A 26996-nucleotide genomic window follows, 5' to 3' on the forward strand; every position below is an offset into this window, starting at 1 on the left:
TTTTCAGTTTGAGATTGCTTCCTATGTCAGTCAGGGCCCTGTGGAAGGGTGCGTTGCCATTTTTAATGCATGCTCTAATAGATCTTTTTCATGACTCTAAATCATTGAATATTATCAGTCAAGCTGACTTATTCTCTCCATCTTCAAAGAGAAAATTCAGACTATTTCCTTCCCTGAAATGTTCATTCAATATCTTCTATAAATGACTTTTAATGCACTTTTAATATCAGTAACTTTAGGAATATCAGAGGCAAGTTCATAAGTGCATTCAATGTGTGCATCTTTATTGATTATTAAATCAATAAATATAATATTTTGCCCCCCCATGGGATTATTCACATGTTAAAAATTAACATTTTTAGTGAGTTTAACTCTACATTTCTCTGGACTTAAACTGAAATTGTTTTATATGAGAACCTTTTTTGTCTTATTTATACTTAACAGGGAACATATAAAGAAGGCACATTCAGCTGAAAGATGAATAAATGGTGCTCAATGTTGACATTGAACAAAGAGGAGAAAAGACATCATTCTTTGCCCACCTTTTTTTGTTCCTACTTGAAACCCAAAATGAAATTAAAGCTCTGCTTTATGGTGCATGCAGAACTCTAGATAAACGCTGATTGCTAATGTGGATGTCATATCTGTGTCACTAGTGCATCCTATAACACATAAGGACATCTCCTTAGGAACAGGTATGGCGCTGAGAAGTCTGATGGATGTCTGCTTGTGCTATAACAGCACTGTTCACTCAACAATAACAATATTGTTCACAAACAATAACTGCCTGGTAAACAAACCCCATGCATACACTCTATGATGAAAATGTTGAAGCTTGGATATACTGTAGAGTGGGGATCAAAGGTCTTTTTGGAAGCTGGTGAATGTAAGATAGGGTGTTCACTAATAAGATTTAGCTATCAATACTTCAATCATGGGATTCAGATTCTACACCACCTCAGTCAAATACGAACTCAACTTAATTGTAAAATTATGTACAAAACAATTTCTTTTTTTTTGTTTTTTCGCTTCAGGATATTATGGGGGTACAAACATTTTGGTTACAAGTAATGACTTTGCCTCACCCAAGCCAGCGCTAGAGGTGTGCCCTTTCCCCATACAATGCACACTGCTTCCATTAGTTGTGAGTTTACCTACCCTATCCCCCCAACACACAATGAAAATTATTACCATGTGAGCACCTTAGTGTCGATCAGTTAGTACCATTTTGATGGCAAGTACATGTGGTGCTTATTTTTCCATTCTTGTGTTACCTCACTTTGAAGGATGGGCTCAAGCTCTATCCAGGATAATATAAGAGGTGCTAGATCACCATTGTTTTTTGTAATTGAGTAGTATTCCATAGTATACATATACCACATTTTATTATTCTGCTCATGGATTGAAGTTATTGGGTAATCCCATTTTGTTATGGTTCAGAAAGACATTAGTCTATCAGAAATGTATCTACTGTGGGAGTACAAACTGAAAGCTCTGCTATCAGTTATTAAAAGCTTCCACATATAATAAAATGTCTGTAAATCTGCATCCCTTTTCAATAGATTGCTTGTTCTTTATGTTAATAATGCCTTCGTTTTCATTTTATGTACATTTCTGTTTCCAGACATGCAATGCCTTAAGTAACTCTTATCAGAGGATATATGAATAAACAAAGGATTTTAGTTTATCTTGCTCTTTGAATATTTGAAGAATATGTATATTCATTTAATTAATTCCTTTTCAACTTTTAACTTCATATGGAACAAATCCTAAATTGATAACCTTGAGCAATAATTAGTTATTTATTATCACTCCTCATTTCTGGGGATTTAAATATCTATCTTGTACACAAATTAAGGTTATGTTTTTGTCATCAGGACTGCTTACATGACTTCTTCCTCAGGGTTCATATTGAATAGTTATCTTCCATTATATGCTAACTGATTATATATTGGCTTTTCTAGGAGCTGCTGAGAATGGTACACAAATGGTTTGAAAATGGTTTCAAGCATAATTTTATAAGCATAAACTGAGCTAATGCACTATTTCTCAATATGGGATTTTACTTAGTCCACTTGACTACTTGTAAAGAATATGTCTGGACAGTGACTCAAAGAACCTTTTTAAAAAAGCATATGAATCATACTCAATGATTTATTCACATATCTATTTAAAAAATTCCATTGGTCATGCTAAAAAAGGTTGCAAGCCCTTTGACTTAAGTATTTCTATAATGGCTGTTAAAATCAATTCTGGCATTAAAGTCTCCAAGAATGAACAATGCATTGAGTGGAAAATTGATTACATGGTCAAAGAACAGTCCTTTGTGGCCTCGTTTGCTTTTTCGATTAGCACAGCTGTCATGGCTGTTGTAGGTGGTCCTCAAAACTTATAGGAAAAAAAAATGTGTCCTTGACACTGAATGTTTGTCTATGGATTTTTGGGAAAGAAATATGTTTTTGCTTGCTTATTAGTACCTACTGATGCAGGTGCCTACGTCAAGATGGGTTTTGCAAAGATAAAGGAAAGATACAAAGGAGATTGATGTGTGAAGAAAAATGAATGGAGTCATATAGAAAAATCACTTCTAGGATTTTTACCTTAGTTTATGGGAAATACATTCTTTTGTAAAAGAAGCTATTCTGATTGTAACTATAGTTAGACCTATAGAAGAGTAACTTGTCTTTGGTAGAAAATCAGCTCATGTGTAGACATATAAAAGACAGTAGCTAAAAAAGTATTTTCTTTTCTGCTATTAAAAAGTGGCTTTCAAGCCAAGCCTCTACTCTGGAACAAAGAGAAAGACTTTCCCACCTACACTGATCTTGCACACTTTACCTTAAATCACAGCCCATGAGCATGTAGTAAGTACTTATTAAAGTGTGTTATCAGTTTATCTTGGATTTATTTATTTCCTTATAAACTTTCTTATTTTGCACTTTTCCCTTCTAATGAATGGGCTTTAGATCATATCCTTTGACAGTTCTGGAAAGCTGGTTTGCTCTGCTTGCTTTGAACATTACCTAGAAAAACTTATATACCAATCTGTCTGGTTTTCCAGACTAGCAGCAAAAGGACAACTTTCTACTTCCCTTCTTGCCTATTGTATTAGTTTTCTATTGCTGGTGCAACAAATTACCTAAAATTTATTGTCTTCGAACAATGCAAATTTATTATCTTATATTTCTGAAGAATAGAAGTCTAAAATGGGTCTTACTGGGCTAAAATGAAAATGTCAGCAGGGCTGTGTTCTTTATGGAGGCTCCATGGGAGAATCTATTTCATTTTATCACCTCTTTCAGATTCTAGAGGCCACCTGCATTCCTTGGGTTGTGACCTTCTTTCATTTTCAAAGATAGCAACGGCCAGTCTGGCCTTTTCATACTGCATCACTTTGACCATTGACTGTCTCGCCTCCATCTTTTACTTATAAAGACCCTTGCTATTATATTTGGTCTACCTGAAAAATCCAGGATAATCTCCCCATCTCAAGGTCAGCTGAATAACAACCTTAATTTCATCTCCAACTTTAATTCTCCTTTCCAGGTAAGAACATATACACAAGTTCCAGGGGTTAGGATGTGGACATCTTTGGTGTGGGAGTGTGTGTGCATTATTCTACCTGCCAAACTACCCAGTATATTCATTTAAAGTAAACTTAATGCATTCATAGCATTTTAAATATCCATGGCCATCATGGCCATGTCTTTGACTAGGAAAGATGCCACATGTCTGTAAATTTCGATGCTCTTCCCATTAACCTCCATTCAGCTGGTACTTCCATTAGCAACAGAAATTTTTAAAATCTGAAGTTTATGAACTCCTATGGATTTCACACATATGAGTCTTTGAATTCTTTGAAATTCTGTTAAATATTTTGGTTAAGTACCCTTTTTTAAAGAAATCATGAGACAAATTATATAATTATTATATATACTTCTACATATTCCTACATCTAATTCTTATTGTTCCAGAATTATAGTTTCGATTATTTTTCTTCCTTCTAAGAAAACTAGAGTGGTTTACAGTGGTTTTAAACTTACACTAAAACTTATAATCATTTGATTCAAGATCTTCTATCAGAACCAACTTAGCATTCTGGAAAGTTAACATGGAGTTTCTGATATTTTACTGGGTTTTAAAATTTGATTAAGTACCATTGGTGACTATGTTACTAGTAAATCTTTCAGTGAGGTTTTCCATTTCTATGACTTTGAACATCATGCAAAGCACAAATATATCTCATGGTTGAGGCTAGGAGAATTGAAGTTTTTCTGGAAGGTTTTACCTTTTCACTACTAATCCTATTTTTCTTTATTTAATTTGATATTTTTGGTGCAAACCTTTCTCTTTCTCTAAACTTTCCTGAATACCTTTTTCTTTTTATATCTAAGATATTATTGATACGGTTCTGATGTCACAGATAAAATGTGAAGAAAGAAGTAAGTTTGTTGTGTATCCAGTTTCTTCCAGAAACTCCTTTTATTCCCTTAAGTGTTTTATCTTCCTCTCACCTGTTGTCAACTAAAACCCCTGTGGTTTCTTAATTGATAATTAAGATTCTGGCTTTTAGAGTGCTTGGATGTTGAAGAGAACACATGGCTGTAGGAAGAAACCTCCACATTTTCCCTCTTCTCCTTCCGTGGCCATTCTAGGAGTTGAAGGCCTGCGAAGTTTTATCCTTCATGTCATTGGGATTTCTTTGCTGAGAGAGTCATCAGAACTGTTTATAGCATGGTGGTCTCTATTGGGGGAGGTGGGTGAATTATCTGTGATAATCTGCCATGCTTCCTTCTCTCAAAGTAGCTTCTGTGCATCCAAACTTGGGAGGCAGTGGATGAATGAAGATTTGGACAACACCTCTGAAAGATTGCCAACCCTTGATATATCCTTCTGTCCAGCTACCTGCCACCTCCCATCCTTCAAATCTTGGCTCATCAATTTAATGAAGTCTTTGAAGATACCTGCCAGACTTCCAGTATGAGGTTAAGTTTTCAAACTTACATTTTATATCAGAATACTTTTATTAAACACTTACTGGCTGCAAGTGTTGTGTGTGGCATGAGGTAACATGTCATACATCTCGCTTTACCAGATGCTTGCTCCCATAAAACTTAAAACATAGTTGAAGAGATAAAGAAGAGAGAGAGAGAGAGAAGAGAGAGAGACAGAATGATAGAAAGAGACACAAAGAGGGGGACAGAGAAAGAAGGAAAGGTGGGTAGATAGGTAGGTAGAGAGATAAAACAGATATTAAATAATACCAACTAAAATATCACAGATCATATTTTTGCCAAACCACTAATTGACAAATGAGTGCTATAAATTTTAAGTGACCTGAGTTCAAAGAAAGGAGAGAACATTGTGGATTGGAGGGTAAACAAGAGGTAATTTTGAAGAGTAGCTAGGTGGAGGGCAGAGTTGATATTTTGAATAGGTGGGACCTATTTTGAATAGGAGGTCCCACCTACTTTGTGTGGTGGGGCAACATGAACTAGAATGATCTGATATAGATCACTTATTATAATAGTCTTTTTAGTTTTAGTAATCCCTTACAAAAGCTCATGATTTACTCTTTTTAGATCAATCTTGCTATACCCCCACACAGTTGGTAGTCTACCCATAGAAGAAAATAATGATTAACTTACATTAATTATAATTATAAATATAATTTTATTCATATTTATAGGCAACAAACACACATTTGGTTGTTAAAATCAATAATTAACCCTCTAAGCAATATTCCCAAAGCCACATGCTGAAAATATATTTTTATTTCAACAATGGAATTTTTTCCCCAAAAATAACCTTCTTTAGAGTATATTAACTTTTCACAATGAGTAGCTTTTTATGGGCTTCTGTCTGAAGTTTGATCTTTCTTTGTGATGTTTGCAGTTGTTGTACTATATTTACTTGTGATTAAATGGAACACTTAACTAGTTGATAATGACTTTTGGCTTGTAAAGAGCAATAAAAAAATTTAAATCATTTAGAGTATAGCTCTTCTTTGATATCAACCATCCAACATTACTCTAATAAAAGAATGCCTAACATACTTTTAATGAATTTCCTTTTATATAAGATAAAATATTTAGCAAGAGAATTTGAGATACCCATTAGAGGATCTCATTCATAAATGTCCAGGGTGTTCATCTTGCAGGACCATCTTGTGGGATGATTCATAAAAAGGCTTATACACTGGATACAATTATCCAGAAAGTGCATTTACCTTTGGAGAAGAAAGTTCCAAAGCCATGCCTCCAAAGTATTCTCTAAGATCTTTTATTAAAATTCGACATTATAAAAACATTTCTTTTTCGCTTCTCTAACTAATCTCTATATACTGGGAGACTCACCTTTTTTCCCCCATAGGTGGCGCATAGATGATAGAAAGGAGAATTTTCAGCTGATTGCTATTTAGTGACTTTGAAGGAACTGTTAACAGCTGTTGAAGGCCAAAATAGATTATTCTGTTTTATGCAAAACCTATCAGCATTTTTGCTATTGCACATTTCTTTGTTTTCTCAGACTTAATTGCTAAATGTCATCCACTCCTTCTGTTCTAGTGAGCCTGAACATTTTCTCAAGATATTTTATGACTTTCTCCTTAGAGCTTTCAGTCTCCTTCAAATATTCTTTTTTTCCTTAAACAGTACCTTAGAAGCAGGAGCATTCTGAATGTCCTCTGTGGTACAGATGAACAGAAATATCAGTCTCTCTCTTTGTTATCTTTATTCTTGATTAGAAATTTCAGGGGATTTATATATTTGACAAAACAGGTTAAAGTTTAAACATTTTATTCATATTCCTTTTGCCTTTTTATCTCCCCAGTTGTCCCTCTTTAGAGTAGCTATGTTTTTCTAATTCTTTTATTAAGTGATCAAATTGTGTCCACTGTATTTTTCTGTGTAAATCCAAAAAAAACCAAAAAACAATTTAACAGCAAGCTCATATGCTCTAAAATATCTTCTTTTTCAAAAGCTGCTACAGGATGTCATCCTCATGCACTTTAGTAGGAGTCTCTTGAGCTCTTTCAAAAATGTCTTGAGTTGAAGACATTTGTTTATATTCCTCACCTAAAGGGTACTTCCTTTTTTCACAATGTAACTAGGTTCTTTAGTCAAAATGTCAAACACCAGCCTGTCAACAAATCATGAAATAGGTAAGTTTCCTCTGAAGGTCATGCATAGAATTGCTCATCAAAGAATTATACCCAGGGTTTTGCAGCATTACCACTTATGTTTGCTCATTTCACATTCCTTTCCTTTTTGGTTCTGCTATCATCATCCTACCTGATTTTCTCCACCTCCGTCCCTGCATTAATGTGGAAGTCTTATTCTTTTGAATAGTAAGATGTGCTCATCTAATTAATTTCTACTGCAATCACTATTTTAGGTAGGTGGATTAAAAAAAAATTCCCTAGTTGCTTAGATGTCTCTGTTTTCTCCTTCATGACACTGGGCTGGGTGAAGGTCAGGGAAGGATGCAGGGAACTCTCAGAGAAAAACAAAAACTCAAAACAAAACTGGCAAATGCTGGGACCTTAAAGAAGGAAAGGATGGAGCAGGTATAAATTTTCACAGGCAAGCCAAATGAGAAATTTCAGTTTCATGTAGTTATTCAAGGCAAGGTGTAGGTGCAGAGTGGCCTATTAAGATACACATTTTATAAAATATTTTAATGCTCTTAACTTCTCTAGTAATACCTGAATGTAGATTTCTTCACAATGCAGCCTTCCAAATAGGCTTTTTAGTTATCCTACTCAACCAGCCTGCCAAGGTGCCTTGAATCCAACCACTGGACAAAGACACTGCTGTGGGTAAGTCACTGTCACCGGAGGCTGACAGTTAAAAATCTTACTGGTTACCTTGGAGAAGTAGCATGCTACTTATCTGCAATGGCAGGAATTCATTAGACAGTTCAATACATGAGCTAGGTTCTAAGGTGAGGGCTTCTGGGAAGCTGGGTACAGACTGCAGAATAAAGACATTGGAGTATTTTGGAGGTAGAAAATGTATGTGGTCTGAGGAGATCATGCCAAAAAGTCAATGAAGTTATTAAAATGGGTGGCTACTAAAATGGGTGATGATAAGTTTTGCTTACTTTAGTGTTTCCAGCCTTGAAAAAAATCTGACCCAAACCTAAAGTGCTGAGTGTACATTGAATATAAAGAAAAACTGAAGGTCCTTCCCAGAAAAGGATAATGCTATTCCATGAATTCCATGCATTTTTCACTAATCTTGGATGGACTGGTAAGTCTTTAAAGATAACAAGGAAATTTGAAAAAAACAATTACTTTGGATCACAACATTTAAAAAATATTTGGAAAACAGTCATCCCTGAAAATGAAGGAGTTTGTTCCTGATAGATTGTCACCATTTTACTTGGTTTTTGCTTCTGTTGTATCCACTAAAGGCAGTGCCCAGTCTTTCGGAGAGATAGTGAGTCACCAAAGGATGCTGCTTTGGAGTTACTTACCTGTCCTGTCCACCAGCTCTCTTGTATGAGTTATTGATGGGATTATTTTAGTCTTCTGTTTTTCAACTGAAAAGATGTTATACAATTTATCATTATCTTTAATACTTGCATATTATTCTGTTGTATAGAGACACTAGAATTTATTTAACCAATCCTCTATGGTTAGACACTTAAAGTAGTTACTGCTTTTTCAACATTAAAAATATCCTTGTGATAAATATCTTATTCAAACATATAAGAATGTTTCCAGTGATTTCTTTAGAGAATAATTCTAGAAATGGAGTTTCTGAATGAAAGAAACTCATACACTAAGTTTTTCAATGCATCAAATTGGCCACCAGTCATAAATTCACCAGCAGTGTATGTGAGTGCCTATTTCCACATATCTTCAAAAACACTGGGTGGCATTTTATTTTTTAATCTTTTTTTTTTTGGTGGTAATATTGTTTATTGCTATTAATGTTGTTATGATACAAACATATTGAGACCTAGTTTAGGTCTTTTTTTTTAGGTTTTTTTTTTTTTAATTTCAGCATATTATGGGGGTACAGATTTTAAGGTTTCAATAAATGCCCATTTCCCCCTCTCCCCCCACAAGTCTGAGTCTCCAGCATGACCATCCCCCAGATGGTGCACATCTCACTCATTATATATGTATATACCCGCCCCCTCCCCCCTGCCCAATACCCTATTACTGCAGTACCTATGTGAACACTTAGGTGCTGTTCAGTTAATACCAATTTGCTGGTGAGTATATGTGGTGCTTGTTTTTCCATTCTTGGGAAACTTCACTTAATAGTACGGGTTCCAGCTCTAACCAGGAAAATATAAGATGTGCTATATCACCATTGTTTCTTAGAGCTGAATAGTACTTCATGGTATACATATACCACATTTTATTAATCCATTCTTGGATTGATGGGCGCTTGGGCTGTTTCCACAGCCTTGCAATTATGAATTGTGCTGCTATAAACATTCGAGTGCAGGTGTCTTTTTTGTAGAGTGTCTTTGGATCTTTTGGGTAGATGCCCAGCAATGGGATTGCTGGATCAAATGGGAGATTCATTTGTATCACTTTAAGGTATCTCCATATTGCTTTCCACAGAGGTTGAACTAATTTGCAGTCCCACAAGCAGTGTAGGAGTATAGAATTTTTTTATTTCCATCTTGATTTCTTCATTTATGAAGTAATCATTTAGTAGGAGGTTGTTTAATTTCCACGTTTTTGTGTAGAAATGTGTGTTTCTGTTAGGGTTGATTTCTATTTTTATTCCACTGTGATATGAGAAGGTACCTGGTATGATTTCTATTTTTTTAAATTTCTTGAGATTTACTTTGTGTCCTAGGATATGGTCAATCTTAGAGAATGTCCCGTGAGCTGATGAGAAGCACGTATATTCAGTGGATTGTGGGTAGAATGTCCTGTAGCTGTCAGTCAGACCCAGTTGTTCCAAGGTTTTGTTTAAGTCCATTATTTCTTTATTAATTTTCTGTTTGGAGGATCTGTCTTATACCGTCAGTGGGGTGTTGAAATCTCCAGTGATTATGGAGTTGCTATTAATCCATTTGCTTAGATCCAGTAAGGTTTGCTTTATGAAACTGGGTGCACCTAAGTTGGGTGCATATATATTTAAAATTGTTATCTCTTCTTGTTGAACTGTGCCCTTCACCATTATATAGTGACCCTCTTTGTCTTTCACTACTTTTGTTGCTTTAAAAACTAAATTGTCTGAAATTAGAACTGCCACACCAGGCTTCTTTTGGCTTCCACTTGCCTGGAATACTGATCTCCACCCTTTTACTTTTAGTCTATATGCATCCTTGCAGGTTAGATGTGTTTCCTGAAGACAGCATATATATTTTTTAATCTTTATCTATCAGATAATTTGCATTTTTCTTATAATTAGTGTTATTAAATTTCTTTTACTTATTTAGAACATGGGTCTGGAAATATCAGCCATGGGCCAAATCTGACCCATGGCCTGTTCTTTGTTTTCGTTTTTCTTTTTTGTGAGATAAGGTCTCATTCTGTTGCCTGGACTAGAGTGTGGTAGCATCATTACAGCTCACTGCAACCTCAAATTCCTGGGCTCAAGCAATCCTCCATTTATAGTTATTGATTCTTTACTAATGATGACTATGTTTCTAGTGCAGGATAAGTTGTTTCCTATCTTGATTCAGGATTTTTTTTCAATTCTGATATGTTTTTGTCTATTATCTCTTTGGATATAAATTATTTTTCATTTGTACTGCTTTCCACTTCAGAAACACAACACTGTTAGTTCTCAATCTTCTCCCTAATTATTTCTTCTCCCTAATTATTGTATTCTGGGAGAATTTTTTTTTTTTTTTTTTTTTTTTTTTTTTTTGAGACAGAGTCTCACTTTGTTGCCCAGGCTAGAGTGAGTGCCGTGGCGTCAGCCTAGCTCACAGCAACCTCAAACTCCTGGGCTCAAGCAATCCTTCTGCCTCAGCCTCCCAAGTAGCTGGGACTACAGGCATGTGCCACCATGCCCAGCTAATTTTTTATATATATATTAGTTGGCCAATTAATTTCTTTCTATTTATAGTAGAGACAGGGTCTCGCTCTTGCTCAGGCTGGTTTCGAACTCCTGACCTCAAGCAATCCGCCCGCCTCGGCCTCCCAGAGAGCTAGGATTACAGGCGTGAGCCACCGCGCCCGGCCCGTCTGGGAGAATTTTTAAGGCTAAACTCCATATTTAACTTTCAGCACAGTTTATTTTTTTATAACTTATTAAACATTATAAATTTTAATGAATTAAGTATTGATATTCCATTATTAAAAATCATTCCTGATCTCACATGCCTTCTTCGCACTTCTGCTAACTAGTTACTTTGTTTCTTTTTATCTCTGTCCTTTAACTTACTGTCTCAATTTGCATCCTTATTTTTATAGAAATAATGTTTTCTTCAGCCTATATCTAAAATATTTTTTCCGTATTCCATATTATATAAACATTTTCTGCCTCTGATCTTGTCTACTCCACTTCTGTTACAGATTTATTTTACAGGCCCTATTATCTTTGTTTATTTCTCACTCACTCCTTCTTCAATAGTGAGAGTTGTGACCAATCATGGGATTATCCCTGTAAACAGAGGGATTTTTATTGGATTTCCTCATTTCTGTTTGGATGCAGATGGACACCTGCCTGAGGTCTCAAGCATGAGGTCTTAAACTAATTCATAATCAATTATTTGATAGAGCAGGAGAAAAAGAACTAGGTTTTCACTCACCAAGCACAATAGTTTTGGGGATATGTCCTCTGGAAATGCCCTGTCCAGTATTGCCACATGGTGTCTGTTCTTCATCCCGCTGCCTCTGCTGCATATCCATAGGATTTTCATCTGGAAATTTTCTTGTCTTGCTCAGAGCCTGGCCCTGCACCCCTTGGCCAGGAGTATTTGTGAGGCTGTGGATCTCTACCTTGAACTTTCTGTGATGAGTCAGCTTTAGTTATTCTTATTTAATCTGTCTTGTAGAAATTCCTAGAAGTTGCTGGCATTTTCATGACTGTTTTTTCTAGGTCCCAATGTTGATGCAGTAGCCCCCATTTATGTTATTAAAATTAATTTATTTTAGAATTGGGGGAGGGATTATAGTGATTGGGTAATTAATCACACATGTGCTCAAGTCACATCATTCTCTGCTCTCTAGTCTACATTGTTTCAGCGATGGAATACTATGCAGCCATTAAAATCACTTGCTAACTGCAATATATAAATTTTCTTTGTAGTACAATATGAATTTCACTTTAAAAAAGTTCCATGTATTTTATCTCTATATCTGTAAAGAAACAGTCTGAAAGTATTAGCCATAAAATGTCACTTGTGGTTATTTCTAGGGTATAAAATTATAGGCGACTTTTACTTTCTTTCTTATGATCACATATACCTTTCCAAATTTTCTAGACTAAATATATATTACTTTTTTATTATAAAATATACTATCAATTTTGTGTGTCATGTATCCATGTACCAGGCCACATGGACTTTTTTCTCCTTTTCTAACACAGTGTATTCTTTGGTAGGGCCTCACTTGGAAAGCTGTTTGTCTTTGTTGTTTCTGTGTGGCCTGCTGCAAACCTTTCCTCTTCTAAGCAGAGGGGAGCTCAGGGGGCTTTGCCAGAGTCACCTCCAGTTATTTCTGGGCATATTTCTCCTTCATAAGTGAGGAAATTAGGAATCTTCCATGTGTGCATGCCTGAGCCCTTTTCTTTGATATTGTCTAGAGCAGAAAATATTTGAAATTTCTAATACTTGGATGACAACTTTTCTTATTTCCAGGTTGTACTTTCTCATATAAATTTGTTTTGAAAAACTTTTTTGTTAAGGCATTTGAAAAATGGGCAGCCATGGTAGTTACCCAGTGGGCCATAGTAATGTATGTTAAGCAAAAAATTATTTTTCAAGAAAATATTTTTCTCTTTCATTTAATGGAAATGAAAGGCTATCTCCTGATCCAAATATAATTTATCAAAGGGGAAGAAAACACATTTAACAGTTTCTACTATATATGTTTAAAATGATATTTCAAAAAAATTTTATTATGGAAACCTCCATGTATTCATCACCCAACTTCAAAAGTTATATTAACACAAGTCTCAGATATTTCACATACATACTTAATATATCTGTAACACGTAAGGACATTTAGAAAAAAATAGCCACAATGACATTTTTACACATGAAAAACCAAAAAATAGGCTGCTAATAAGACTTAATATCCATTTGTATTCAAATTTCCCCTATTATTTTTTTTGAAAAATCTAGTTGGTTTGCTTAAATCAGGATCAAAACAAGTTATGCACACAATATCTTAGTTTTTAGGCTGCTATAACTAACTAACTTAGACTGGGTGACTTATAAACAACAGAAATTTATTTGTCACAGCTTTGGAAGCTGGGAAGTCCAGGATCAGTGCTAGCACATCCAGTGACTGGCGAGGGTATGGTTCCTTACACGCTGTGCCTTCTACTGTCTCTTCACATGGTAGAAAGGGCAAGGCAGTTCCCCAGGCCTCTTTTATAAGGGCACTAATCACACTTATTTAGGAGGATAATCTAATTGCCTCCTGAAGATCCATCTTCTAATATCATCAACTTGGGGGTATTTCAACATATGAATTTGTGGGGGACACAAACATTCAGACTATAGCACCCAGCATCTGGTTGGTACGTCTGTCTGTCTGTCTGTCTCTCTCTTTTAATCTTTAAATGCTTCTCTACCCTTTTTGCCATTTATTTGATAAGGAAACCTGGCCGTTTACCATGTAGGGTGTCCTACATTTTGGATTTGGCTGGTTTAATGACAGTGATTTTTGAAGAAAGTTTTATCACTGTTTTACATGTCATAAAATTATGCCTCAGAGAATTTAAGTAACTTATTAAGTGGCGGAGCGAGAATTTAAATACTCATCTGCCTGATTTTAAAGACTGGACTCTCTCTACTGTAGCTTACTTTATTAAATATAGAGATTTAAAAAAGGGAATGAGGATATGGAAGGGAAGAAGAGAAATTGGGAAAAGCTGCATAATTTTCTTTACATTGTGGAATTTTATGATGGCACAATGTAAAGTAAGGAGAAAGTAAAATAACTGATTTGTTGGCTATCAGTTTGTGTTTTCTTTGTTTTTTTTTTTTATCACATACTCACCAATATCTAGAGTTCAGATGCTCTTTACATTCCCCAGAAATAAATAAGTCCCTTGCACTAAAATAATTAATGTGCAATGTAAATTTTACTGATGATCTTGCAGGGATGGAACAAGGTTTAACACCTATTGGTATTAGTTTGCTGGGGCAGGCATAGTAAAATACCACAAACTGGGTGTTTTTTGTTTTTTTTTCTTTGAAACAGGGTCTCACTCTGTCGCCCCACATAGAATTCAGTGGTGTCATCATAGCTCACTGCAACCTCAAACTCTTAAAGTGGGTGTCTTAGATAACAGAAACATTTTGTCTCACAGTTCTGGAGGCTAGAAGTCTGAGATCAAGGTGTTGGCAGGATTGGTTCCTCCTGAAGGCTGTAAGGGACGCATTTGTTCCATGGCTTGTAGGCGGCCATCTTGATGTAGACATGGGCATTCTCACTATGCCTGTCTATGTATCCAAAATTCTCCTTTGTACAGGGACACCAGTCATATTAGAGTGGGAACTAACACAGAAAAGTGACTCCCAATGCTGGGAGCCACTTGACGTCCAAGTGGGTCCTTGGCTTTGCTCAAGAAAGAATTCAGGAGGGAGCTGACAGTATAAAGTGAAAGTGAGATTTATCCAGAAACCATAGAAAGTCTACTCCACAAACGGAGCAGAGGCAAGTTCTCCCTGCAGAAGAGAACCAGATCTATGGTTCCTTTTGCCTTTTTATTTAAGCAATGGCTTAATTATCGGCTAAACAAGGGGAGGAATATTCATGGAAGGGGTGGTATTTCTCCACCATCTTGGTTCTAACCAGCTGGAGCTTGCCCTGCTGCCATCCTGTTTGGATCAGGGTAAGTAATTTGAAACTTTGTTTTGAGACTTCCTGACTCAGTTAGGTAATGCTGCAGCAATTCCCAAAACAGTAACTGCCAGTTCCCTGTCTCAGGACCATCCTAATGACCTCATTTTAACTTGATTACGCCTATAAAGACTCTACCTCCAAATAAAGTCATGTTCTTATGTGTTGGGATTTAGGACTTCAATGTATGAATTTTTTGTGTGGACACAATTCTACACAGCACAACATGTAACACAGCACAAGGCTTCAGAAAGTGTGTGTAGTCTTCCCTAGGTCTTTCTATGTTTGCCACCACTCTTCCCCAAGGAACATCAAGTGTCATTACAAATACATTTCTTTTCGTGTCTCCTGGAAGCAGCTCCGCATATTTCTCTTTCTCAGGTACCAGGGCTCTGTCTCCAAGGGGACTTTGAAAACCTACTACCTAGAAAGAATCTCCCTCAGGAAGATTTTTATATTAGTTTCTGGCTTAACAGGAGAAATTATGCTAGTATCAGGCTTTTGACATTCAAATATATGAAAACCTAGATTGAGGACAAGGTCAAGAAGTATCTAAATCTGAAAGTATTTTGTGAGCTGGAAAGAATCATTCTCATTTGATATGAGGACAACCCAACAATCAACTGTGGCTTAATGTGTGTGTGTGTGTTTATTTCTTTAGATTTTATTTTACTTTTTAAATGTATTTCTTGACAATATTATTCAAGTTCATCTGCTTTTATTAAAAATTTTAGTTCTGATTTCTATAAAGCTGAAAGGTGGCCTTACTAAACCTATCTCACAGAGGAAAATAAACTATCTAACAGAGAGTAAGAGAAATAAGTTCACAGTACAACTGGCCTTTGTTTTGTTTAATTAAAACACCTGTGGTCTAATTTGTCATCTCTAAGAGTTTCATTTTCTCAGCCTTAAAGAGGCCTAAGTGGACCAAAAGTCACGGGTGTGACTCTCTGTCTCAGTTCCTGCCAAAAACAAAATTCCAAGGACTCAGATAAGTTGGCCTCACAGAAAAAAAAATAAAGAAAACCTGTAACTGCTTCACTGCCACTTCTGTTATCAGTCTGCTGAAGCAGAGGGGAAAAAAGCCATTTTTCCCCTTTAAAATTCCAAGCAACTTTCCCTCAGTGGCCTGGCACTTCCTTCCCTTCCTCTGTGAGCTGTGGCCACTCTCACCTTCTCTCTCTCTCACTTTCTCTCTCTCTCTCTGTCTTTCTTTCTCAGGAAAATAAATAAACTTTATACTTCTTTCTATCCTAAGATTGACTTAAGAATTCTTTCTTTACCTGTGAGCACCTAGTAAATTTCTGCCCTTTCAAAAGCAGGTGAGTGAAGTTTACTGTTCTATTTCAGCACATCATGACTACAATTTAAACCTGGTAGTTTTAAATTTATGCAGCGATACTTCTAAGTGTATCTCATCTCCACAAGTAATTCTTTGAAGGGAATAAGTAAACATTTGGAACACCGAATCCGAACATTCAAAATAAAGATAATAAGTCACACCTAGTGAAGGAATGTAGAGTCACGAATGATCTAATGTAATAAAATATTTCAAAATATTTTGGAGTGTGTGGAACAACTTTTAACTCAAACAATTTTGCCTTTTCTTATGCACATTTACTTAAGCTATTATTCCCTGAGAATATTGGTGGACATCCAGGAAAGGGGGTTGGTTTAGAAGTGGGTCAGTTGTTAGGTAGATACTAAGCAAGAGAGAAAAAGAATGTTACAAATAACCCACAAATTGGATAATCTACATGAATAATTTGGAGTTGCCTGAAGTTAGAATTAGTAAAATATAGTGACCTATAGGAATATTCCAAATTGTGTAGGAAAAAAACATCTCGGGTGATCTGAAAAAATCCAGTCATTTTTGATCTGTTATTTTCTCTCAAGAAACCTCACACACATCAATGAAGTTTCAGTTAAAAACATCACTCTAGGAATAAAGCTGCTCCATTATCTCGAGCTCTGCCACTATCCTGCACGTCAATACTCAGACCAGAAGCCTTTTTCTAAGGTTGATGGATGCACTGTGTCTCTGTGTGTATGTGCCTATAGTTAGATTTTGCTTTTAAAAAGAAGCCATTAACCATTCCTATTTCAAAGTGTTTTTTCTTTTTTATCTAAACAATCGCACTGATTTTTAACTATTTCACAACACATATTTCCATAAAATGTAGCCAAGGTAAATCAGAATTCTCTTTAGCACATAACTTTCATTTTGAGAGATATATAGAACACCTTCCATCTGCTCAGGAAAGTAAACTATTATAGAGGGTATTTCTCCCCAACTCTGACAATTTGGAGGACAGTAATGTGGAATGTAAAAAATTGCAACTAGTATCCAAAGATTACCAGTCTCTAAAGCTAGTCTCTTTGGTTGAACCATATAAAATTGTCAATTCTATACTTTTCTTTTTACCTATTTCATGTGGTTTATAATGATTTTTATAAATTTAAAGATTTTATTTTGTAATTTGACTGAAAATAGGAAAAATGTTACTTAATGGCAAATAACAGAACAAATAAAGAATTACCAACAAGATTTTTAAATTAAAAAATAGATGTTAAGTCCTTCTATGACTCAGGTTCATAATTTTAAGAAGCACATCTTAATGACAGAGACTAAGCCATTGCCTTGGCCTAGTTTATTTTATTTATTTATTTATTTATTTTTTATTATTTCAAAATATTTTGGGGGTACAAAAGTTTTTGGTTACATGAATTGCTTTTGTTATGCTTGAGTTGGGTTATAAGTGTGCTCATCACTCAGATAGTGTTCATTGTACCCATTTGGTAGGTTTTCACACACTTCCCTTCTTCCCCTCCCCTCCACTTGATTTATACTGAGTTTTACTTCCCTCTGTGCACATGTGTGCTCATTGGTTAGTTTTAGTTCTAATTTAATAGCCAGTACATGTGATGTTTGTTTTTTCATTCTTTAGATACTTCACTTAGAGAATGGTCTCCAGTTCCATCCAAATTGTTGCAAAATACCTTGATTCATCCTTCTTCATGGCTGAGTAGTATTACATAGTATACATATGCCACATTTTGTTAATCCACTCATTAATTGATGGGCACTTTGGTTGATTCCACATCTTTGCAATTGTGAATTGTGCTGCAATAAATATACAAATACAGGTGTCTTTTGGATAAAATGACTTCTTTTCCTTGGGGTTAATATTCCAGTAGTGGGATTGCTGGATCAAATGGTAGGTCTACTTTTAGTTCTTTGAGGAATCTCCATAAAATTTTCCATAGAGTTTGTACTAATTTGCAGTCCCACTAACAGTATATAAACATTCCTTTCTCTCTGCATCCACGCCAGCATCTGTTGTTTTTAGACTTTTTAATAAAAGCCATTCTCACTGGTGATATCTCACTGTGGTTCTAATTTGCATTTCCCTGATGATTAGTGATGTTGAACATTTTTTCCTATGTTTATTGGTCATTTGTCCATCTTCTTTTGAAAAGCTTCTGTTCATGTCTTTTGCCCACTTTTTAATGGGATTGTTTGTTTTTTTCTTACTGATTTGCTTGAGTTCTTAGTAGATTCTGGTTATTAGTCCTTTATCAATCATTTAGGAATTTTCTCTTATTCTGTAGGCTGTGTATTTGCTGTGGCCTTGGCCTAGTTTAAATGTGATATGCAGAGTTTCATGATGGCAGGGGTTTAGATTAATGTATAGTTAATCATCAATCGTCAATAATCTCAGGCTTTTATTAGTGTTATGAAGAAGATTAAATAGGATGGTGTGGTGGGGAGTGATTGGGGACCACTGTACCTCAGGTGCTCTGGAAAGGGCTCCCTAAGGAGATAATATTGGATTAGTCATGAGAATGAGGCCATGATGAGAAGATTAGAGGAAGGTCCTTTTAAGTAGAAGGAGCCAAGAGTGCAAGGGCTCTGAGATGAGTATGAACTTGGACTCTTCAAGGGAGAGAAGAAAGACCAATGTGTCTATTCAACTGTTGTATACTGGAGGAGAACTGAAGAGAGAAGGACAGACTCTCTGCACATAGTTGTTGACTGACTGACTGACACTGTAGCCCCAGGCATGTGGCTTAATTTTGCCATGCCACAGATTTTTCATCTCTAAATGGCAATGATTCATAATCATCACAACAGCTTTTTTTGGGCAATGATAAAGTATAAAGGGCATGTGCCAGACACAAAGCTAATCCTCAATAAATGCCAGCTTTCATTTTAAGCTTGTTATTCTCAGGCAATCATATTTTTACTGAACACTTTCAGTGCCAAGTGCTAAGCCAGCAAAAGAAATGAATGATATAATTTGTGCCTTAATAATGTTTATAATTTTCTCGAGGGTATAAAATAAGATTCCAGACTGTATGGTATCAAGAAAATATGATGCAAGTACAGAGAATGCAGGGAAAAGTAAATTGAAGTGGTGATAACCTTGAGGAGGTAAAAGAAAGCCATATGGGAGGCATGTAATTTAACTGGCCTTGAACATTGAGTACGACTTTTCTTTAAAGGGCCTTCTAGGAGGGAGTTGTAAAACAGGAAAAGGCACAGCAGTGAAAGTAATAATGGTACCTTCAGGGGGAAGTAGGGAATAGGAGCTAGGTTGTTCTCATTAGTAGAAGCAAGTTTCAGTGACTGGGAAAAGTTGGGTAAACATATAGCTAAGGAAATTGAGAGTGAAAAGATCTAAGAATGTGAAACCTTGCAAGTGAGGAAGAGGAGCCTGAACTTGAAGCAGTAGGTATCAGTACTTCCTTTAACAGCCTGCCAGCAAGTGATATGCAGAACAATTGGAAGAAAAGCGTCATTGGAGTGCATTACTCATGGCTTAAAGAGGGCAGAAGGATTTGGAAGGATGAGAGCCATAGCCCTAAAATGAAAGAAATAGATATAAAAGATAACTCGAAGGATTAAGCAACACTTAGTAGCAGAATTTTTATTTTGACAGTATAGCTACCATGAATTAAGGATTATTGTTTCAAGAACTAGATTAACTGTGGTACATTTGTCATCTTTATTAATCTAATGACCTAGGGACCATTATTAGGTTTCACAGATGAGGAACTAAAGCTCAGGGAGATTAAGGGATTTTTACAAATAAGAGTTGAGTCTCTTCACCATTGCTAATGGATATCTACGTCTAGCTCGTAGAATAAACCAAAATGCTTCTTTGACACTCAAAATCTTAGAAGATTAATATGGGCTTTGGGAGATTAAAGGTCGGTTGCAGTAGTCACAGTAACAACCACAAGAATGCTGGGCAATTTTATAGCCTGTTCCCACGCACAATTGATCAGTTGTTCATTCTGGAGTGTCTCTCTCCTGACTGGAGGCTACAAGGAGAAAACAGCACTGAGAGGCAGCATCAATGGATGGGGCTTGCTGAGCTGAGCCTTTTCTTAATTACTCTGGCTAGCAAGGCTTAGTTATTTTATATTGGTGACAGTATATATATACATATATATATAATGTAGTCATGGCCATTGTTTAGGTTACTTTCTTTATCTTAGGTTTTTTTTCCCCCCCCCCTCAATGTGGTTACTGTTCTATAAGATCTGAAGATTCTCTTGATGACAGGGTATAACACAATGATACTTAAATAAAAAGTAGAACTTTTTGTTACAGATCCAAATGAAAGAAGGCTTCCAGTCAGGGACACAGGAAATTTGTACCTGGGGGACAGGTAACAGAAAGCTGGGGCTGTAGGGACAGCTTTATGTATGGCAAGTGGGGTGGGGGTATCTAGGTTTCTTGGTTTTGCTGTGGATTGATTAATTTGAATAATTTCACAGGCTCCATGGCCTGGGGTCTCTCCTTAGTTGTTTGGGTGGCCAGCCCTGGGGTGATCTTGTAGTGTGAGAGCCCCATGAGGGAAGTAGTGGAGTGTGGATTTAATCAGCTACTCAAGAAAGACCAGCCTCTAGCCAGGGCCTCAAAATTGAGCCAAGACAGCGTTAAAAACAAAAAGCAAAACTATATCACAACTGCCATACCATATAATGCAGTTGTCAGGTACATCTGTAACCCTTTTTATCCTAAGCCAGGGCTTTTCTGCTTTTCAGTTGATTCTCTTTTGGGTTGAAATTCCCTTGGCAAGTGTCCAAAATGTATATACTGCTATGGTCACAGATAATCAATGCTAGGGTATGCATTTTCACTGGCTTGGGTCTTCTGGTCTGATGTTTCTAGGAAAAATATTAACTATTTAATAATTAGGTGATAAATTATGGGGTGTTACCCACACACAAGACACTATCCTAGGCACTATGAAAACAACAAAAATTGCCTTTAAGAAGCCCATCCACTTAATCAGCTGAAAATAGTGGCTAGTCAAAATACTCAAAGGGCAAAAAGACAACCCCTGTGATGTTCATAGACTAAGACCATTCCTTAGAATATGTTCTAAATACTTTCTCTTTCCTACTCTCTCTCTTTTTCTGCTTTGAATGTTTATCCCCATCTGCTAAACCCTTTCTTATCTCTTTACTTTTATTATTTAATTCTGATTTTCTCCCTGTTATACTTTTTAAAAAATTCCTGACTCCATTAATAAGCATATTTATTAGTATTGTGCTTGGGGGGGGTAAATTTTCTGTCTCTGAGTATTAATTTTAAATGCAGGCAAGTTGAACATCTTAAATTTCTTTTACAAAAAAAAAATGTTGCATTAAGTTACTTGATAGCCTTTTTTTGTCCAATGTGCTTTGATTAAAAAAATACTTCTTTATCTTTGACTAATGTTATTTGAGGTTTAATTTCCAGATATTTTATCTTTTCAATTAGTTATGTCTAATCAACCCAATCATAGACACATAGACATACACATAGAAATCCCAGGAGTGTTAAACTAAATTTTTAAATTTTCTGGGCATTCAGCCCAGTTTGATTTAACTTTTTAAAAATTTTCATTGTGTCCTAGATCCTGTTTTAAAATAGGCAATTTATAATTACTAATTAGACAGAATATGAAGATAAGGAAGATAATTATCTTATGAAAGCTTTAGCTTTTTTCAAAGATTGAAATCACAATAGATATATGCAATGTAAACACTTTCTTATATAATAAAAGCTTGTTTCTTCTACAGTAGTACAGATCCTTTTCATTATTACAAATGAATTAACCCTGTCAGAAAATTCAATCATCTTATTAGCCTACTAAACTTTATCTCACTTTATTTTCTGCTGATATCTTTTCTTGAGCAGTGACTTAGTTCTTACAGACTTATATGTAATTCACCATTGTTTAGTTCTTGTACCAGAGTGTTTCCATAAAGTCAGATATATTTTTAAAGGAGAAAATGGCTATTCCATAAATATCTTTACTGGAGATGTAGACAGTATCTCCTGAGAGCTAAGGGAATGTATTTTTTTTTAAAAAAAACAGCCTTGCAAACTTTGCTTTTAAAAATTTATATAATTTTTTAGGAGTATACAGTCAGCCCTCCAAATCCACAATTTCCTGTCCACTGATTCAATCCACCCAGTGAGCATACAGAGAGTCCACTGTACATATTTTCTACTTAAGTTTGGTTTAATTTGTGGGTGGGGAACCAGTGGATATTTTATATAAGGGACTTGACCATTCTCAAATTTTGGTATGCTTGTGGGTCCTGGAACCAATCCCCTACACCTGTGGATATGAAAGACCAACTGTATACAGTGGGTTGTTGGTAAAAGTTTTAAAAGAAAGCCCTGATTTGCAAAGTATGCCAGTTTCTGTGGTGTAAATACCCCTACCATGCCTGATTTCAGACCATCAGTGTGAAATCACTAAATGCAGAGTTTGAAAGATGCACAGTAGCATATTATTATATACTATCTCCACCATGCTGACAAATAATCTCAAGAGAATTGATAATTGCAAAATCCAGTGAAATTATTAAGAAATGATGAGTTTTGAGTTTTTATTACCTTTGTTTTAAATATAATTTATTTAATTATAAATTTATGTAGTTTCATTGTAAATATGTTTAACAACTGCTCACAACATTCCTGAAAAATTAACAATAAACTCTGGGAGCTGATATGAGCTAACTTCAGAACACTATTGAATCAGAGTACTAAAATACTTAAGTAATTCCAGATAAAGAAATGTCAAATTTGTAAATTTGAGCTTCTACTTTTGTTTAAATGCTCAGACAACACTTTTAGTGATTTGGACACAGATAGAAAAGAAACAGATAAAGGAAACAAGAAGAGAAATGTGATTTTAAAGAAAGTCAAATGGAAAGACATCTGAAAAAGGTGACACATTTAGGAACCTAAGATAGGTAAATGAGTTGAGAAAATTGTAAGAGAATCTCTAGCCATTTTCTTTGAGTTTAGCTCATCTCCATTTCATGGATTTGTCATTGATAAATTCTGGCAAATGATGGAGTGTATTTTTCAGCTTATGCTGTGTTAAAAAGAAAAAGACCTCTAAATTCAAGTGATTTACATCAAAGTGTAATTTTTAACTCACACCTTCATCCAATCCCATGGGGGATTGGATATAGCTTTGCTCCATGTTCTCTATATTCCTGGATCTAGGTAGATGGAGCAGATTTGTCTGGGACATTGCCCATCTCATGGCAGAGAGAAAAGAGAGGTGTCTGAACCATGTACTAATTCCTAAGATAACACTTGTAGCATATGCTCATATTTCACTGGCTAAAGCAATCAATATAGCTACGCTTGAATTCAGCGAAAGAGGATGTATGATCCTTTCTCAAAGAGGATTGTCAAAGGGAGGGAAGGAGATTCAGGGAGGAAAAGTAAATATTTTGAACATAATCTCCCATATGGAGAAAGGAAAAGGTATCAACAAGATGGCTAATTGTCATAGCAGGGAATGCTGGGGTTAACCAACATTTGTGTTGTCTTTTTCCTGATCATACAGCTAGACATTGTTTAGGCTCCTTAAATGTAGGAGAGAGCTGTGAGTGAGTTCTGGCCAAGGCCAGAGTTGTTTGGCAACAGTTCCCTCTTCTGCTTCCCTTCATTTGCCAAATCAAGTTACATGGTCATGCTTGAGTTCCACAGAGTAAAGATATATAATCTTCTTCCAAAGAGGGATGCCAAAGGCTAGGGTATCCCAAGTTGGACAATGAATAATTTGAACAATAATACAGACTAGCACATGGGGGATGGAACCGGTGCCAAAAAATGCTGTGGCAGGGTCTGCTGGCATTCTCCTTGCAACCTCGTCTGCCTGACCCTGTGTCTCTTGCCTCACCTGCCCACCAACTGGAATAGACGCCAAGAAACAAGTTCTGAGTGGAGCCTCAAGATGAAGGTGTCTGAGTCCTTAAAGAACAAAATGTTGCAGAATCTTCCCCCAATGTTGGACTATGACATGAGTGTAAGATGAACTCTCATATGTGAAGCCACTGAGTTTTCAGATTGTTTTGTTATTGTTGCTGCAGCATAAGCTAGTTTATTTTGACAAATATTGATTGCTCTAGAAATTATAAATAAATAAATATAATATCAATCCCTTCTACCACTGTAGTAGATTGAAAAATTACTGCCATAAAAATATGTATGTCCTGAACCCTAGAACCCTTAAATGTTACCTTATATTGAGACAGGGACTTTGCAGATGTGATTAAATTAAGGATGCTGAGTTGGAGACACTATCCTGGATTATCAGGGTGGACCCTAATTGCAATCGTATGTATTCCGTTAAGAAGTAGTCAAGGAGATTTGAACACAGAAGGAAGAAGAGAAGGAGCTTTATTTCTGCTCAGTGATAGTAATTTAGGACTTTGGGTTTCTAGAACCGTGAGAAAGTAAGTTTCTGTTGTTTTAAACCACCAAGTTTGTGGTAACTTGTTATAGCACCCACAGGAAACTAATACAAACACAAAAATTGAGTGATGACAGGGAACCAAGTGCCAATGTTCAGTCTCTACAAGGTTGTGTCCAAAGGAGAACAACCAGAAAGATGTCAGGTATAAAACTTTTAAATGACTCACAAATCATATAATTTATAAATGACTTCATATAATTGCAAACCACCCTAAAGTTTGAGAGCAGGGATAATGATTGATTAGTACCTTATCCCAAATCTCCAATCTTCTAATTTTGCATGTTAAAAAAACAAAAAACCTGATACCTAGCAATGCTGAGACCTATTCCCAATTAAACATCTTAGTCTCAGAGTCAGTGCTAGAACATAATTTTCCCAACTCCCAATCCTCAAAGATATTAAAACTATGAGAGTAAAGGAGTGAGTGTGTGTGTGCGTGTGTATGTGTGTGTGTGTGTGTGTGTGTGTGTAGGTAGGTAGGTAGGAAGGAAAGATATCAAACCTCTCTTCAAATATGTTGTAGAGGCTCCTGTGATGAGCTACCACAAACTGTCCTTCAGGACTGAAGCATTCATTCCCTACCTGATGGCAACTGACACCTCATAGCCCTCTTCAAATAAGGACCTCATCCAAGATCACATGCCTTTTTCTGCATCTGATTAGTCAATGTGGAGGTACAAATGCCTGCTCCTCTTAACTCAAGGTGGTATGGTTCTGAGGATGCATCCCAGGTCCAAGTTCCCCTGGAGATCACCTGGGCCTTTGCTATGATGTCATAGCTCAACTTCTCCACCGGCCCCTGCCCCTGCATTCCTCTCTCCTCTATGATGTTTGACTCTCTAGAGCACATCCTTACAAGTTTCCTGTTTCCTAGTCTCTATCTCAGAGTCTGCTTCCTGGGGATCCTAACCTATGACATAAATGAGGCCTGTCCAGAAAGTGTCCAGCCATGTAATATGAAAAATAGAGACATTTATTGAAGAAGATACAAGACACAAGAAACATTATACACAGGACAATGCCCCAGTCCTCTTCAGATTAGGCACCTTGGGACCTCACACAGTTCTCCCAGAGTCTCTTAATCTAACCCTTACATGTTCAACATTCTCAGGTGTTCTGCTTGTTGCCAGCCTTCCAGAAGTCTCCCATCAAAGAAAAGCTTGGGACACTGCTCAATTCCACCAAACATTTATAGGAAAACTAACACCAATTCTTCTCAAACTCTTACAAAAAATGGAAGAGAATGAAATACCTCCAAACTCATTTTACAAGGCTGAGCATTACCTATTACCAAAGCCAGACAAGGACCCTAGGAAGTTACAGGCCAATGTCCATCATAGACATAGTTGCAAAAATCTTCAACAAAATATTAGCAAACCGGATTTAATAGCACACTAAAAGAATCATTCACCAAGATCAAGTGGGATTTATGTTGGAATGCAAGGATGATGCAACATACACAAATCTATAAATGTGATACACCACATTAATACAATAAAGGACAAATACAGAACCTGTATAATCATCTCAATTGATGCAAAAAAGGCATTTGACAAAAGTCAACATCCTTTCATGACAGAAACTCTCAACAAAGTAGGCATAGAAGGAATGTATTTCAACACAATAAAGACCCTACACAACAAGCAAATAGCTAATATCATACTCAATGGTGAAAAGTTGAAAGCTTTTCTTCTAAGATCAGAAATAAGACAAGGATGCCCAGTCTTACCATTTCTGTTTAACATAGCACTTAAAGTCCTAGCCAGGGAAATTAGGCAAGAGAAAGGAATATAAGGAATTCAAATCAGAAAGGAAGAAGTTATATTGTCTCTATTTACAGATGATATAACCTTAAATATGGAAAACCCTGAAGAACTTCACCAAAAGTTAGAACTAATAAACAAATTCAATAAAGTTACAGGATACAAAATCAAAATACAAAAATCAATAGCATTTCTATACACTAACAATAAACTATCTGGTAAAGAAATCAAGAAAACAATCCTATTCACAATGGCTATAAAAAATATTTAGGCTAAATTTAACCAAGGAGGTAAAAGACTATAAAGCATTGATGAAAGAAATTGAATAAGGCCCAAATAAATGGAAAGACACCCCATGGTCATGGGTTGAAAGAATTAATAGTAGAAAACCCATTATTGAGTATTTATCCAAATGAAAAGAAGTCATTTTATAGAAAAGACACTTGCACC

At 35.9% G+C, this 26996-nt stretch overlaps 1 long non-coding RNA gene across 2 annotated transcripts in view; it reads right to left on the reverse strand.

Annotated features, from left to right (window-relative positions):
* The window catches only part of LOC142874960 (uncharacterized), a 64376-nt gene extending 38864 nt beyond the window's left edge, over window positions 1–25512 (reverse strand). For both annotated transcript variants that reach the window (XR_012922546.1, XR_012922545.1), the window contains exons 1-2: window positions 25366–25512; window positions 8479–8544 (exon numbers count right to left, since the gene is read on the reverse strand). This is a non-coding gene — a long non-coding RNA (uncharacterized LOC142874960). The remainder of the gene's footprint in view (window positions 1–8478; window positions 8545–25365) is intronic.
* Between the last annotated feature and the right edge of the window lie 1484 nt (window positions 25513–26996).

Source organism: Microcebus murinus, chromosome 13 (genome assembly GCF_040939455.1).
Source record: "Microcebus murinus isolate Inina chromosome 13, M.murinus_Inina_mat1.0, whole genome shotgun sequence".
Lineage (NCBI taxonomy): Eukaryota > Metazoa > Chordata > Mammalia > Primates > Cheirogaleidae > Microcebus > Microcebus murinus.